We start from the raw sequence: 18,084 nt of genomic DNA on the forward strand, positions 1-18,084 counted from the left end.
ACAAAGTCGCGTGTTGATGACGTTTTAACGGTAGCTCATTAGTAATCGCTGCAGCTACGTTTCTTCATCACGAATACGGTCACCAGTGCTCACAAGTTAAACACATCTGAAATAGAAAATGAACACAATTAATATGTTGAAAAACGTCTTTAAATATAGCTAGAAAGTTTGTCAAGCTAAGTAACGAGTCGTGTGTGTTAACCAGCTAGCTACGGTACGCGACATTTATTTTCGTAGAATACCAGGAGGCAAAGTCAACCATATCCGTCGGGTGATTGGCTGAGGCTTCTTGGGTATGTGAGACCACTCTGAGCCCTGACCAAAACACCACACGGACGACAATTTCTCTCGTTTTTAATCTGAAACCGGTAGTAACGACCAAGTTAAATTACAATTATATGATGAATCTAACATTGTCACCGAGGAGGGCTTGCTAACTACCTCTCATCACGATTTGAGCAAACTGAGGAGTAAAAACATGGCTCCCGTTGATGACAGCACAACATTAACACAATTTAGAAAACAAATACAATAAAATAGTTAACTTTTTAAAGTAGTGTAATACATCTCAAAATAACCTTCAAATAATAAACGAAAATAAATGAGGGATTTTCGGCGAAATACATAAAGTATGGATTTCACATGACAGAATACAGATATGGGGCAGCAGGTAGCCTAGTGGTTAGAGCATTGGGCCAGTAACCGAAAGGTTGCTAGCTCGAATCCCAGAGCTGACAAGGTAAACAGCTGTCGTTCTGCCCCTGAACAAAGCAGTTAACCCAAAGGGGTGTTTAGTGGCTCTGCCAGTGTGGAGAGGATATTCTCTTCTGCTCTCCAGGCACCAAGGCATGAGCCTGAAGCCACAGACTGGCCGAACTTGTGTTTCTGAAAATGAATTCAACGGCATTTTGTATTTATTCTGTAATGATTTAATACAATGAAATGTTTAAATGCTGAAAGCTTTGTCCCTACCAGCCGAGGTTTGCACTCACAAATGCAAGTATTGTATTTCTATGTAGGCTTGAAATAATATAGCCAAAATAATTCATTTAGGCTCCTTGTCTGGCTCCTGACCTATTAAGTATTTATATGCTGTTTAGTATGACATTTAGCCTATTTTCATGATTATTCAAATACTTTTTATTCAAATCTGTATGGTTTGGTTTCAATACCTGTGAGCGCAGAGCGGTATTTCCAACCGCTCTATAAAAATGGTATCCAAGAGATCATCAGACTCTGGGGAAGTAGAAAAAGGGCTTCATTGCCAAAATCCTGAAGTATCCCTTTAATCATCTTGCACTATGATGGGAGGATTTCATGTCCATATAAGATGGAAGTGTCTCCTTGTCATGTACTGACAGGTTGATGGGACCAATCGACAGGACATGTTTATCTCTCTCTCCCGGCAGGACGTGGAGAGTGAGCTCTTCAGCTATGAGGAGGATGATGTGGATGCGATGGGTCAGGAGGGGATATTCTGGCCGTTAAGAACAAGCGTGTGAAGGGATCCTATGTGTCCATCCATTCCTCTGGATTTAGAGACTTCCTGCTGAAGCCAGAACTGCTGAGGGCTGTAGTGGACTGTGGCTTTGAGCATCCCTCTGAGGGTGAGTTGAACCAGACGATTGTAGTCTATACGGGCTTCTAACACACGCCACACTGGGGTATTCATTAGTGCACAGTGTAGCAAGACGTTTTGCAAAGAAAACTAGCAGTTGTTATTAGGCAAGTTCAGGTTAGTTCCTTCCTGTTTCGGACCGTTTGGTTCCTAGTGAAGGCATTCCTGTTGAAGAGCTGCAGGGGTCAGCCATTCACTTGCTAATACAATAAGCCTACACTGAAATCTTCAAGCCATAGTGTCATTAATCATATCAACTGTCAAACTATAATCTGCAAGCAATCAGGAAGTAATGGCATCAATGATTTACCTTGAAGGGATACTTCAGGCATGCTAGCAGATACCCATAGACCTCTAGTCCTTGTACTAATGCTAGTTAGCATTGACTCGTGAAACTACCTCTAACTTCCTTCATACTGAACACAGAGACATAAAAACGGTATCCACGAGTTCATCTGACTCTGGGAAAGTAGATCATCCCAAAGTATCCCTTTTTAAGGTGTTTTTGATTTAAATCACTTAGTTGATAATCAGGTAATAATTACTGTACCATCATTTATACATTAGACATTTATTTGAGTAATTTCTAATAACTATTTCTCTTTTAGTTCAGTATGAGTGCATCCCCCACGGACGATCCTGGGTGTGGATGTGCTGTGCCAGGCCAAGTCTGGTATGTTGTTCTGGCCACCCTACAGCAGCTGGAGCCTGTCACTGGACTGGTAATGTCTCTCTGTCTGTCTCTCTCTCTCCCCCTCCCTCTCTGTCTCTCTGCCTCTCCCTCCCTCTCTGTCTCTCTGCCTCTCCCTCCCTCTCTGTCTCTCTGTCTCTCTGCCTCTCCTTCCCTCTCTGTCTCTCTGCCTCGCTCTCTCTCCCCCTCCCTCTGCCTCTCTGCCTCTCCCTCCCTCTCTGTCTCAATGCCTCTCCGTCCCTCTCTGTCTCTCTGCCTCGCTCTCTCTCCCCCTCCCTCTGCCTCTCTGCCTCTCCCTCCCTCTCTGTCTCTCTGCCTCGCTCTCTCTCCCCCTCCCTCTCTGCCTCTCCCTCCCTCTCTCTCTCTCTCTCTCTCTCTCTCTCGCTCTCTCTCTCTCTCTATTTGTCTGTCTGTCACTCGTTGTCATCTGGACTGTTTATAGAGCTAGTGTTGTTGTCGTCTGGACTGTTTATAGAGCTAGTGTTGTTGTTGTCGTCTGGACTGTTTATAGAGCTAGTGTTGTTGTCGTCTGGACTGTTTATAGAGCTAGTGTTGTTGTCATTGTCTTGGTCCATCAGTCCATTAGTATCTGTGAAGTACTACGCTTTCTAATGAATTAAACCTCCCACCCTGGCCACTTCTCTCTTTGTTTAGGTGTCCTGTGCTGGTGACGTGACACACCTGAGAGCTGGCCTTTCAGATCAACAAGGAGTCTTGAGAGATTCTCCATGCCAACTATCAAGGTATACAATGTTTATCTACACCCTTTAAAACCTTAAGTCTTGATAAGAACTGCAGTGTTTCAGAAAAAAGTAGAAGCTGACCCAAACTTCACATCGTTGGTAGAGTGATGCAGCGGTCTAAGGCACAGTCCAGCATCTCAGTGCTAGAGGCGTCACTACAGACACCCTGGTTCGATTCCAGGCTGTATCACAACCGCCTGTGATTGGGAGTCCCATAGGGCAGCGTACAATTGACCCAGCATTGTCTAGGTTAGGGTTTGGCCGGGGTAGACCGTCATTGTAAATAAGAATTTGCTCTTAACTGACTTACCTACTTAAATAAAAAAGAAACACTGTTTTTCTCTCACCAGGGGGCAGTGTTTTTTGGTGGCCTGTCTATAAAGAAGGATGAGGAGGTGAAGGAGTGTCTCCATGTGGTGGTGGGGACGCCGGGGAGAATCCTGGCCCTGATCCGCAACAAGACCCTGAACCTGCCACACATCAAACACTTCATCCTGGACGAGTGTGACAAGATGTTGGAGCAACTTGGTGAGTCTGATCTCCTCACAGTTTCCGAATGACGCTCAGAAACAGACGTGGGGTGTATTTACTAGGAAGCAAACCGTCCGAAATGGGGAGGGACCTACCTACCTGAACTTGTCCAATTAGGAACTCTCATTTTTGTTGCAAAAACATGTTTCTACAGTTTGCTACGCTGTGCACTAATGAATACACCCCTGATTAATCTGCAGCATCCATTAATTACTCAGCTATAGTGAGTGATAACTGAATTCTCCCATCTCTTTCTTTCCGTTCCCTCAGACATGCGCAGAGACGTCCAGGAGATATTCCGTCTGAACCCCCCATGAGAAACAGGTCATGATTTTCAGCGCCACCCTGAGCAAAGAGATCCGCCCCGTCTGCCGAAAGTTCATGCAAGATATAATTACACCACCTCCTCTCCTCCTGTATCCACCACGCCTCTCCCCCACCACACCTCCACCCACCCCCCCCCTGCCTGGTGGAACGAGGGGTGAAGGGGGTTACCCTACGGCCGCCTGAGTCTGATATGAGTGATAAAGTGATGTCTTTCTATATGCCAAACAGACCCACCTCTATAAGGGAAGTGTCAGCCCATTGACATAGTTCTATGTTGATGGTCTATGTCACTAACTCAGTACAGTAATAACTTGCGGTACTAGTGTAGTGGCTGACCTTTCACCAACATGTCATGCATTGCGGTAATGGGATCTCAGTTATAGACTGGCTTATGTTGTTCGCTTGAAATTTACGCAGTCTTAACTTCTTGACGATGTTGAACGCTGTCCAGCAGGCGCAAATAGGTCCAGTTTTCGGTCTGGACGCTACGAATCGGACCTCCCCCTGATGTCACGATGCTTTCGTTCAAAAGCAGTTAAATAATCTTGTAATCTAGCCGAGCAAAAGCAATATGTCACGACCCCTAATCTTCCACCTTTTTTTTATTAAGGAAAGTGCTTTACCAGCCTGGCATGAGTGTGTACACTCTGCTCCGAACTGCTGGTAAAAACTCCCCCAGCTCACTGCCCTGTAGAAGGACTCTCCCTGGAGCTGGAACCGCTCATTTGGCAAATGACAGGCACAACTCTCTGAGGAGAGAAACACACATTTAAGCAAATATAAATTATCTCAAAGAACCTCAGTCAAACGAATAAAACGAGCAACTAGAGAAATGAGGAGGAAGACTTGACAAGCACCAAGTTCTGGAGAGTAAATGAAGTGGACGCTGCCTGGCTCTCTGGGCCGCTGGAGTTCATTAGTTTCCCAACCAAGTGGTAAAAAAGAGCAGTGAAATTGCCTGGGTCCGCCGAGCCGATCCAAAATGGCCCTATTGCCTCTGTCAGCTAGTCTGCTTTTAAATGGAATTGAGGTAACTGTCTGGAGATGGCTAGATAAGGACTGTCTCACAAGGGAAAATGGCCGCTATTCTGTCCTTAAGCTGCTACCGTAGCATCAGGACACCTTGGTAATAAATCACAGACATGAACCTTGTCTAAGACACTGTCCAGACAGAAAGGGTTCACAACCCACTGTCCAGACAGAAGGGGCTCACAACCCACTGTCCAGACAGAAGGGGCTCACAACCCACTGTCCAGACAGAAGGGGCTCACAACCCACTGTCCAGACAGAAGGGGCTCACAACCCACTGTCCAGACAGAAGGGGCTCACAACCCACTGTCCAGACAGAAGGGGGTCACAACCCACTGTCCAGACAGAAGGGGCTCACAACCCACTGTCCAGACAGAAGGGGGTCAAAACCCACTGTCCAGACAGAAGGGGCTCACAACCCACTGTCCAGACAGAAGGGGGTCACAACCCACTGTCCAGACAGAAGGGGGTCACAACCCACTGTCCAGACAGAAGGGGCTCACAACCCACTGTCCAGACAGAAGGGGGTCACAACCCACTGTCCAGACAGAAGGGGGTCACAACCCACTGTCCAGACAGAAGGGGCTCACAACCCACTGTCCAGACAGAAGGGGCTCACAACCCACTGTCCAGACAGAAGGGGGTCACAACCCACTGTCCAGACAGAAGGGGTCACAACCCACTGTCCAGACAGAAGGGGTCACAACCCACTGTCCAGACAGAAGGGGGTCACAACCCACTGTCCAGACAGAAGGGGGTCACAACCCACTGTCCAGACAGAAGGGGGTCACAACCCACTGTCCAGACAGAAGGGGGTCACAACCCACTGTCCAGACAGAAGGGGTCACAACCCACTGTCCAGACAGAAGGGGGTCACAACCCACTGTCCAGACAGAAGGGGGTCACAACCCACTGTCCAGACAGAAGGGGTCACAACCCACTGTCCAGACAGAAGGGGGTCACAACCCACTGTCCAGACAGAAGGGGGTCACAACCCACTGTCCAGACAGAAGGGGTCACAACCCACTGTCCAGACAGAAGGGGTCACAACCCACTGTCCAGACAGAGGGGGGTCACAACCCACTGTCCAGACAGAAGGGGGTCACAACCCACTGGATGGATGGATGGATGGAGGGAGGGAGGGAGGGAGGGAGGGAGGGAGAGAGAGAGAGAGAGAGGGAGGAATGTGTAGTATGCAGGAGAGTAGAGAGGAAGATGTGACTGTAGATAGAGACGGTACACAGAGCCGTCTCATGTTACAATGAATCTAGAATCTGTGAGGTAACACTTGAAGTGGATGGAAGAGCATTGTAATCTCATGAGAAATAGACAATAAACCAAAAAAACATCCAACTTTCTCAAAGCCTTTGTCTGTAAACGAGGCAGTGCCATTATATAACATCCTGTCCTTAGTACAGCCTAACAACATGTCCAATCTGAAAACTAACATTCTAATAGGGTTTTTAGTTTACACATTCTAACTACATGATCATGGATATTAGACACACAACTAAACACTACATAAACCCTCATACTCTCACAAGCATCCAAGACCTGGAAAAGCACACAGACACACACACACACACACACACACACACTAAGGTTGAATGGTGGGAACTCGGTTACCGAGATTTACTGTGATTCAACTGCCCAAAACCACTCCCTTTTCCCGGGATAAATAACTGTGAGAAACCAGTAAATTATAATAAATAATTTATATGAACAGCATGGCATGAAATGGAGCTGTTAAATTATACACAAGGTCTAACTCTGGCTTCTCTACGACCTCTGCACAACGAATCATCAACGCTCAGGGTGGGGACAGACAGTCTATTTCAGGGTGGGGACAGACAGCCCATCTCATGGTGGGGACAGACAGCCCATCTCAGGGTAGGGACAGACAGCCCATCTCATGGTGGGGACAGACAGCTTATCTCATGATGGGGACAGACAGCCCATCTCAGGGTGGGGACAGACAGCCCATCTCATGATGGGGACAGACAGCCCATCTCATGGTGCGGACCGAAAGCCCATCTCAGGGTGGGGACAGACAGCCCATCTCATGGTGCGGACAGACAGCCCATCTCAGGGTGGGGACAGACAGCCCATCTCATGGTGCGGACCGAAAGCCCATCTCAAGGTGGGGACAGACAGCCCATCTCATGATGGGGACAGACAGCCCATCTCATGGTGGGGACAGACAGCCCGTCTCATGGTGGGGACAGACAGCCCATCCCATGGTGGGGACAGACAGCTTATCTCATGGTGGGGACAGACAGACCATCTCAGGGTGGAGGGGCAGACAGCCCTTCTCAGGGTGGAGGGGCAGACAGCCCTTCTCAGGGTGGAGGGGCAGACAGCCCTTCTCAGGGTGGAGGGGCAGACAGCCCTTCTCAGGGTGGAGGGGCAGACAGCCCATCTCAGGGTGGAGGGGCAGACAGCCCATCTCAGGGCGGAGGGGCAGACAGCCCATCTCAGGGCGGAGGGGCAGACAGTCCATCTCAGGGTGGAGGGGCAGACAGTCCATCTCAGGGTGGAGGGGCAGACAGCCCGTCTCAGGGTGGAGGGGCAGGCAGCCCGTCTCAGGGTGGAGGGGCAGACAGCCCGTCTCAGGGTGGAGGGGCAGACAGTCCGTCTCAGGGTGGAGGGGCAGACAGTCCATCTCAGGGTGGAGGGGCAGACAGTCCATCTCAGGGTGGAGGGGCAGACAGTCCATCTCAGGGTGGAGGGGCAGACAGCCCATCTCAGGGTGGAGGGGCAGACAGCCCATCTCAGGGTGGAGGGGCAGATAGTCCATCTCAGGGTGGAGGGGCAGACAGCCCATCTCAGGGTGGAGGGACAGACAGCCCATCTCAGGGTGGAGGGGCAGACAGTCCATCTCAGGGTGGAGGGGCAGACAGCCCATCTCAGGGTGGAGGGGCAGACAGCCCATCTTAGGGTGGAGGGGTAGACAGTCCATCTCAGGGTGGAGGGGTAGACAGTCCATCTCAGGGTGGAGGGGCAGACAGTCCATCTCAGGGTGGAGGGGCAGACAGCCCATCTCAGGGTGGAGGGGCAGACAGCCCATCTCAGGGTGGAGGGGCAGACAGCCCATCTCAGGGTGGAGGCAGACTGCCCATCTCAGGGTGGAGGGGCAGACAGCCCATCTCAGGGTGGATGGGCAGACAGCCCATCTCAGGGTGGAGGCAGACAGCCCATCTCAGGGTGGAGGGGCAGACAGCCCATCTCAGGGTGGAGGGGCAGACAGTCCATCTCAGGGTGGAGGGGCAGACAGCCCATCTCAGGGTGGAGGGGCAGACAGTCCATCTCAGGGTGGAGGGGCAGATAGTCCATCTCAGGGTGGAGGGGCAGACAGCCCATCTCAGGGTGGAGGGGCAGACAGCCCATCTCAGGGTGGAGGGGCAGACAGTCCATCTCAGGGTGGAGGGGCAGACAGCCCATCTCAGGGTGGAGGGGAGGACAGCCCATCTCAGGGTGGAGTGGCAGACAGCCCATCTCAGGGTGGGGGGGCAGACAGTCCATCTCAGGGTGGAGGGGCAGACAGTCCATCTCAGTATGCAGCGCAGTTCACAACGCATGTAGACCTGTCATCTCATCATGTTCTCTCCCTGCTTTATTATGGTTTGAACGTTGTGAGTAATTCCAGAGAGCATATAGCTAGCTACATCTATAGGCTTTTATGTTTTTCTGTCGTGTGTAATGTGCAGTAGTCTGTTTTGGATTATGACACAATCATTTGGGCTTAAAATGTCTTTAATGTGGGGCTCATAACATGTCTTTAATGTGGGGCTCATAACATGTCTTTAATGTAGGTCTCATAACATGTCTTTAATGTAGGGCTCATAACATGTCTTTAATGTAGGTCTCATAACATGTCTTTAATGTAGGTCTCATAACATGTCTTTAATGTAGGTCTCATAACATGTCTTTAATGTAGGTCTCATAACATGTCTTTAATGTAGGGCTCATAACATGTCTTTAATGTGGGACTCGTAAAATGTCTTTAATGTGGGGCTCATAAAATGTCTTTAATGTACGGCTCATAAAATGTCTTTAATGTAGGGCTCATTACGTGTCTTTAATGTAGGGCTCATAACATGTCTTTAATGTGGGGCTCATAAAATGTCTTTAATGTAGGGCTCATAACATGTCTTTAATGTAGGGCTCATAAAATGTCTTTAATGTAGGGCTCATAAAATGTCTTTAATGTAGGGCTAATCAGGCTCAGGTAGCATTAGACTTGAATGTTCGATCAAAGCTCTAATCATATCTGGACATAGGCCTATGTATAGGCTTTATAATGCTTTTGAATGACACTTCCTGTTTTGGCAGGAAATACCGGGAGAAAGAGCCTGTAAGTAAGCATTTCAACGTAAGGTCTACACTTGTTGTATTCAGCGCATGTGACAAATAAAGTTTTTGATTTTATTTTATTCTCAGGATGGAACATTTTGTAAAATACTGGGAAAATATTCAACATTAACACACACACTAACAGAAGCAGCATCTTCAAACACGTAGTCTACAGTTGGCGAAAGGAGGCTGTGTTTGACTGACTGACATGACTTTGAGTGAATTACATTCTCCAGTAACTGGGATTGAGAGGACAGACTGAGTGAATGAGAGATGTCAGAGAGGGACAGATACGGACAGCAATACTCACCTCAGTCTAGTTTACTAGTGTATTACTGTAGATTACCATCCTCTAAATCAGGCTCTCAGTCAGGGAACTGGACTTTCTCTTAGCTTTCTGAAGGTAAGTGCTATGATTCTAATTGGACAATGAGTGAGCTGAGGACAGTTTGGATTCTAAAATTAACAATAGAATTCTAACTACACTGAACAAAAATATAAAACGCAACAATTTCAATGATTTTTCCTGAGTTACAGTTCATATAAGGAAATCAGTCAATTTAAATAAATTCATTAGGCCCTAATCTATGGATTTCACATGGTTGGTTCTGGGAGGGCATAGGACTACCCACTAGGGAGCCAGGCCCAACCACTGGGGAACCAGGCCAAACCAATCAGAAGGAGTTTCTCCCCACAAAAGGGCTTTATTACTGACAGAAATACTCCTCAGCAGCCCCCCTCTCCCCTCTGACGGTCCCCAGGCGAAGAAGCCGGATGTGGATGTCCTGGTCTGCGGTTGTTGGACGTACTTCCATATTCTCTAAAACAACGTTGGAGGCGGCTTATGGTAGATAAATTAACATTCCATTACTTGGCAACAGCTCTGGTGAACGTTCCTGCAGTCAGCATGCCAATTGCACGTGCATTCAAAACTTGAGACATCTGTGGCATTGTTTTGTGACAAAACTGCACATTTTAGTGTCCCCAGCACACTTTTATTGTCCCCAGCACAAGGTGTGCCTGTGTAATGATCATGCTGTTTAATCAGCTTCTTGATATGCCACACCTGTCAGGTGTATGGATTATCTCCATAAAGGAGAAATGCTCACTAACAGGGATGTAAACAAATTTGTGCATAATATTTGAGAGAAATACGCTTTTTTGTGCGTATGGGAAATTTATGGAATCTTTTACTTCAGCTCATGAAACATGGGACCAACACTTTAGCGTAACCGAAAGGTGACTACATGAAAAATCTATCGATGTGCCCTTAAGCAAGGCACTTAACCTGGACAAGAACGTCTGCTAAATGGAGAAAAATATTAAACATATTCAAAAACAATGTATCAAATTGGTTGCATATTGAAAGCCAATTGATTACAGTATGTAATAAACTTCACGTTAATCTATATTAAATGTATATTGATGACTTCTATCTATGTAGTAGTGCCTCATAGTAAATGATGTCCCTGATTTAATCACATAGCACATCTAACTGGCAGAGACTGTTACCGTCGTTGTTTAATTAGGCACAGCTGCTAGCAGAGAGACGGGACCAAATTAGTGGCTAAATGAATGTGTTTGTATGTTATGATGACGAATCGATCTTGTCTCATCGCTGCTACTCCCCAACGGGTTCGGGAGGCGAAGGTCGAGTCATGCGTCCCCTGAAACATGAACCACCAAACCGCGCTTTTTAACACCGACTCGCTTAACCCGGAAGCCAGCCGCACCAATGTGTTGGAGGAAACACCTTTCTACTGACGGCAGAGGTCAGCCTGCAGGCGCCCGGCCAAACTCTCCCCTAACCCGTACGACGCTGGGCCAATGGTGCGCCGCCCTATGGGACTCCCAATCACGACCGGTTGTGATACAGCCCGGGATCAAACCTGTGTCTGTAGTGATGCCTCTATCACTATGATGGCTTTAATTAATGTATTACTTGTGGTTACGTTTTACAATAACTGTTGATTTCATCTGATCACTACGGCTTTTCATTTCATCAGATCGATTTTTTTTCCCCCAAGTGTTCTGTGGATAGTAGTGACTAGTGAGAACTGTGCCTGGCTGTCTATGTTCATCTGTGTTGCATCAGTATGTCAGTGTGTATCCTGTGTGCGCGTGCATTTCTGGCTGTCTGTCAGTGCGTCCGTCTGTCTGTGTGGTGGGAGGGCAGGGTGTCCATCTAACTCCCCCATCTCCTCATGTCTCCCTGCTTCATCTCTACCTCGTCACCTTAACCACTCCTCTCTGGGAACTATTCAGTCCTTGTACACTTTCCCTTCCCTCTCTTGAACGTGTATCAACCTACGTACAAGTCCTCTGTTCCTCACAAACCACCACCACAACACCTTGGTGCCTGGACTGTCAACAAATTCTTCCCACCTCCATCTAACTCTCCTCAAACATCCCTCCTACCTTCCCACCCCATCTACTCTCCTCAAACATCCCTCCTACCTTCCCACCTCCATCTAACTCTCCTCAAACATCCCTCCTACCTTCCCACCCCATCTACTCTCCTCAAACATCCCTCCTACCTTCCCACCCCCATCTACTCTCCTCAAACATCCCTCCTACCTTCCCACCCCCATCTAACTCTCCTCAAACATCCCTCCTACCTTCCCACCTCCATCTAACTCTCCACAAACATCCCTCCTACCTTCCTACCCCCATCTAACTCTCCTCAAACATCCCTCCTACCTTCCTACCCCCATCTACTCTCCTCAAACATCCCTCCTACCTTCCTACCCCCATCTAACTCTCCTCAAACATCCCTCCTACCTTCCTACCCCCATCTACTCTCCTCAAACATCCCTCCTACCTTCCCACCCCCATCTAACTCTCCTCAAACATCCCTCCTACCTTCCTACCTCCATCTAACTCTCCTCAAACATCCCTCCTACCTTCCAACCCCCATCTACTCTCCTCAAACATCCCTCCTACCTTCCCACCCCCATCTAACTCTCCTCAAACATCCCTCCTACCTTCCCACCCCCATCTACTCTCCTCAAACATCGCTCCTACCTTCCTACCCCCATCTAACTCTCCTCAAACATCCCTCCTACCTTCCCACCTCCATCTACTCTCTTCAAACATCCCTCCTACCTTCCTACCCCATCTAACTCTCCTCAAACATCCCTCCTACCTTCCCACCCCCATCTAACTCTCCTCAAACATCCCTCCTACCTTCCTACCCCCATCTAACTCTCCTCAAACATCCCTCCTACCTTCCCACCCCATCTACTCTCCTCAAACATCCCTCCTACCTTCCCACCTCCATCTAACTCTCCTCAAACATCCCTCCTACCTTCCCACCCCATCTACTCTCCTCAAACATCCCTCCTACCTTCCCACCCCCATCTACTCTCCTCAAACATCCCTCCTACCTTCCCACCCCCATCTAACTCTCCTCAAACATCCCTCCTACCTTCCCACCTCCATCTAACTCTCCACAAACATCCCTCCTACCTTCCTACCCCCATCTAACTCTCCTCAAACATCCCTCCTACCTTCCTACCCCCATCTACTCTCCTCAAACATCCCTCCTACCTTCCCACCCCATCTAACTCTCCTCAAACATCCCTCCTACCTTCCTACCTCCATCTAACTCTCCTCAAACATCCCTCCTACCTTCATACCCCCATCTACTCTCCTCAAACATCCCTCCTACCTTCCCACCCCATCTAACTCTCCTCAAACATCCCTCCTACCTTCCCACCCCCATCTACTCTCCTCAAACATCCCTCCTACCTTCCTACCCCCATCTAACTCTCCTCAAACATCCCTCCTACCTTCCCACCTCCATCTACTCTCCTCAAACATCCCTCCTACATTCCCACCCCATCTAACTCTCCTCAAACATGTCTCCTACCTTCCCACCCCCATCTACTCTCCTCAAACATCCCTCCTACCTTCCCACCCCCATCTAACTCTCCTCAAACATCCCTCCTACCTTCCTACCCCATCTAACTCTCCTCAAACATCCCTCCTACCTTCCCACCTCCATCTAACTCTCCTCAAACATCCCTCCTACCTTCCTACCCCCATCTAACTCTCCTAAAACATCCCTCCTACCTTCCCACCCCCATCTAACTCTCCACAAACATCCCTCCTATCTTCCCACCCCCATCTACTCTCCTCAAACATCCCTCCTACCTTCCCACCCCCATCGAACTCTCCTCAAACATCCCTCCTACCTTCCTACCCCCATCTAACTCTCCTCAAACATCCCTCCTACCTTCCTACCCCCATCTACTCTCCTCAATCATCCCTCCTACCTTCCCACCCCCATCTAACTCTCCTCAAACATCCCTCCTACCTTCCTACCTCCATCTAACTCTCCTCAAACATCCCTCCTACCTTCCTACCCCCATCTACTTTCCTCAAACATCCCTCCTACCTTCCCACCCCATCTAACTCTCCTCAAACATCCCTCCTACCTTCCCACCCCCATCTACTCTCCTCAAACATCCCTCCTACGTTCCTACCCCATCTAACTCTCCTCAAACATCCCTCCTACCTTCCCACCTCCATCTACTCTCCTCAAACATCCCTTCTACCTTCCTACCCCCATCTAACTCTCCTCAAACATCCCTCCTACCTTCCCACCCCCATCTAACTCTCCTCAAACATCCCCTCTACCTTCCCACCCCATCTAACTCTCCTCAAACATCCCTCCTACCTTCCTACCCCCATCTAACTCTCCTCAAACATCCCTCCTACCTTCCCACCCCATCTACTCTCCTCAAACATCCCTCCTACCTTCCCACCTCCATCTAACTCTCCTCAAACATCCCTCCTACCTTCCCAACCCCATCTACTCTCCTCAAACATCCCTCCTACCTTCCCACCCCCATCTACTCTCCTCAAACATCCCTCCTACCTTCCCACCCCCATCTAACTCTCCTCAAACATCCCTCCTACCTTCCTACCCCCATCTAACTCTCCTCAAACATCCCTCCTACCTTCCCACCTCCATCTAACTCTCCTCAAACATCCCTCCTACCTTCCTACCCCCATCGAACTCTCCTCAAACATCCCTTCTACCTTCCCACCTCCATCTACTCTCCTCAAACATCCCTCCTACCTTCCCACCCCATCTAACTCTCCTCAAACATCCCTCCTACCTTCCTACCTCCATCTAACTCTCCTCAAACATCCCTCCTACCTTCCTACCCCCATCTACTCTCCTCAAACATCCCTCCTACCTTCCCACCCCCATCTAACTCTCCTCAAACATCCCTCCTACCTTCCCACCCCCATCTACTCTCCTCAAACATCCCTCCTACCTTCCTAACCCCATCTAACTCTCCTCAAACATCCCTCCTACCTTCCCACCTCCATCTACTCTCCTCAAACATCCCTCCTACCTTCCTACCCCCATCTAACTCTCCTCAAACATCCCTGCTACCTTCCCACCCCCATCTAACTCTCCTCAAACATCCCTCCTACCTTCCTACCCCCATCTAACTCTCCTCAAACATTCCTCCTACCTTCCCACCCCATCTACTCTCCTCAAACATCCCTCCTACATTCCCACCTCCATCTAACTCTCCTCAAACATCCCTCCTACCTTCCCACCCCATCTACTCTCCTCAAACATATCTCCTACCTTCCCACCCCCATCTACTCTCCTCAAACATCCCTCCTACCTTCCCACCCCCATCTAACTCTCCTCAAACATCACTCCTACCTTCCTACCCCATCTAACTCTCCTCAAACATCCCTCCTACCTTCCCACCTCCATCTAACTCTCCTCAAACATCCCTCCTACCTTCCTACCCCCATCTAACTCTCCTCAAACATCCCTCCTACCTTCCTACCCCCATCGAACTCTCCTCAAACATCCCTCCTACCTTCCCACCCCCATCTACTCTCCTGAAACAACCCTCCTAACTTCCCACCCCCATCTAACTCTCCTCAAACATCCCTCCTACCTTCCCACCTCCATCTAACTCTCCTCAAACTTCCCTCCTACCTTCCTACCCCCATCTACTCTCCTCACAAGTCTTCCTCATTCCCCTCCCCACGCCTCACCACTCCTTCCCACCTCCATCTAACTCTCCTCAAACATCCCTCCTACCTTCCCACCCCCATCGAACTCTCCTCAAACATCCCTCCTACCTTCCTACCCCCATCTAACTCTCCTCAAACATCCCTCCTACCTTCCCACCCCATCTAACTCTCCTCAAACATCCCTCCTACCTTCCCACCCCCATCTAACTCTCCTCAAACATCCCTCCTACCTTCCTACCCCATCTAACTCTCCTCAAACATCCCTCCTACCTTCCCACCCCCATCTAACTCTCCTCAAACATCCCTCCTACCTTCCTACCCCCATCTACTCTATTCATACATCCCTCCTACCTTCCTACCCCCATCTAACTCTCCTCAAACCTCCCTCCTACCTTCCCACCCCCATCTAACTCTCCTCAAACATCCCTCCTACCTTCCCACCCCCATCTACTCTCCTCAAACATCCCTTCTACCTTCCCACCCCCATCTAACTCTCCTCAAACATCCCTCCTACCTTCCTACCCCATCTAACTCTCCTCAAACATCCCTCCTACCTTCCCACCCCCATCTAACTCTCCTCAAACATCCCTCCTACCTTCCTACCCCCATCTAACGCTCCTCAAACATCCCTCCTACCTTCCCACCCCCATCTAACTCTCCTCAAACATCCCTCCTACCTTCCTACCCCATCTAACTCTCCTCAAACATCCCTCCTACCTTCCTACCCCCATCTAACTCTCCTCAAACATCCCTCCTACCTTCCTACCTCCATCTAACTCTCCTCAAACATCCCTCCTACCTTCCTACCCCCATCTAACTCTCCTCAAACATCCCTCCTACCTTCCTACCCCCATCTAACTCTCCTCAAACATCCCTCCTACCTTCCTACCCCCATCTACTCTCCTCAAACATCCCTCCTACCTTCCCACCCCATCTAACTCTCCTCAAACATCCCTCCTACCTTCCCACCCCATCTACTCTACTCACAAGTCTTCCTCATTCCCCTCCCCACGCCTCACCACTCCTTCCCACCCTAATCCTCTGCTCCACCCTAACCCTGTCCCACCCCCTCCCTGCTCCACCCTAACCCTGTCCCACTCCCTCCCTGCTCCACCCTAACCCTGTCCCACCCCCTCCCTGCTCCACCCTAACCCTAACCCTGTCCCACTCCCTTCCTACTCCACCCTAACCCTGTCCCACCCCCTCCCTGCTCCACCCTAACCCTGTCCCACTCCTTCCCTGCTCCACCCTAACCCTGTCCCACTCCCTTCCTGCTCCACCCTAACCCTGTCCCACCCCCTCCCTGCTCTACCCGAACCCTGTCCCACCCCCTCCCTGCTCCACCCTAACCCTGTCCCACCCCTCCCTGCTCTACCCGAACCCTGTCCCACCCCCTCCCTGCTCCACCCTAACCCTGTCCCACCCCCCTCTGCTCCACCCTTGCCCTGTCCCACCCCCTGCCTGCTCCACCGTAACCCTGTCCCACCCCCTGCCTGCTCCACCCTAACCCTGTCCCACCCCCTGCCTGCTCCACCTTAACCCTGTCCCACCCCCTGCCTGCTCCACCCTAACCCTGTCCCACCCCCTGCCTGCTCCACCATAACCCTGTCCCACCCCCTCCCTGCTCCACCCTAACCCCGATCTCTCCCTGCTCCACCCTAACCCCGATTTCTCCCTGCTCCACCCTAACCCCGATCTCTCCCTGCTCCACCCCCCACCCTAACCCCGATCTCTCTGCTCCACCCAGCCGATGATAATCTTTGTTGATGATGAGACCAAGCTGACTCACCACGGGCTGCAGCAACAAGAAACGGAAGGACAAGGAGAAGAACAGGAAGCTCTTTGATCTCCTCGACGTGCTGGAGTTCAAGCAGGTACTGGAATTCAATCATGATGTTCCAGAGGCACATACCGTAGAAGGAGAAACTGAGGACATTTTGTTACTGCTAACTGGGGAAGTTTTAATACGCAAATCCACTGTGTAGTCAGTGTCTTAGTTCAACCAGGAACTGTGTTTCATGTTCCAACGTGGTACATAACAGGGAAACAGAAATGCTGACTAGACGAGTTATGTTTTGAAAATGCAAATGCAATGCGTGTGTATTGTAATGTGTTGTAGTTTCCAGATGGTGATCTCTGGTCCAGTGTGTGATATTATTATATATTAAAGATGGTGATCTCTGGTCCAGTGTGTGATATTATTATAGATGGTGATCTCTGGTCCAGTGTGTGATATTATTATATATTATAGATGGTGATCTCTGGTCCAGTGTGTGATATTATTATAGATGGTGATCTCTGGTCCAGTGTGTGATATTATTATATATTATAGATGGTGATCTCTGGTCCAGTGTGTGATATTATTATAGATGGTGATCTCTGGTCCAGTGTGTGATATTATTATAGATGGTGATCTCTGGTCCAGTGTGTCATATTATTATATTATTATAGATGGTGATCTCTGGTCCAGTGTGTGATATTATTATATATTATAGATGGTGATCTCTGGTCCAGTGTGTGATATTATTATAGATGGTGATCTCTGGTCCAGTGTGTGATATTATTATATATTATAGATGGTGATCTCTGGTCCAGTGTGTGATATTATTATAGATGGTGATCTCTGGTCCAGTGTGTGATATTATTATAGATGGTGATCTCTGGTCCAGTGTGTGATATTATTATAGATGGTGATCTCTGGTCCAGTGTGTGATATTATTATATATTATAGATGGTGATCTCTGGTCCAGTGTGTGATGTTATTATATATTATAGAT

The 18,084-nt window shown here is 49.2% G+C and overlaps 1 pseudogene; it reads left to right on the forward strand.

Moving 5' to 3' along the window:
- Window positions 1-849: 849 nt before the first annotated feature.
- On the forward strand, window positions 850-17,292 carry LOC115175403 (spliceosome RNA helicase DDX39B-like; annotated as a pseudogene).
- Window positions 17,293-18,084: the final 792 nt, after the last annotated feature.

Source organism: Salmo trutta, chromosome 36 (assembly GCF_901001165.1).
Source record: "Salmo trutta chromosome 36, fSalTru1.1, whole genome shotgun sequence".
NCBI lineage: Eukaryota > Metazoa > Chordata > Actinopteri > Salmoniformes > Salmonidae > Salmo > Salmo trutta.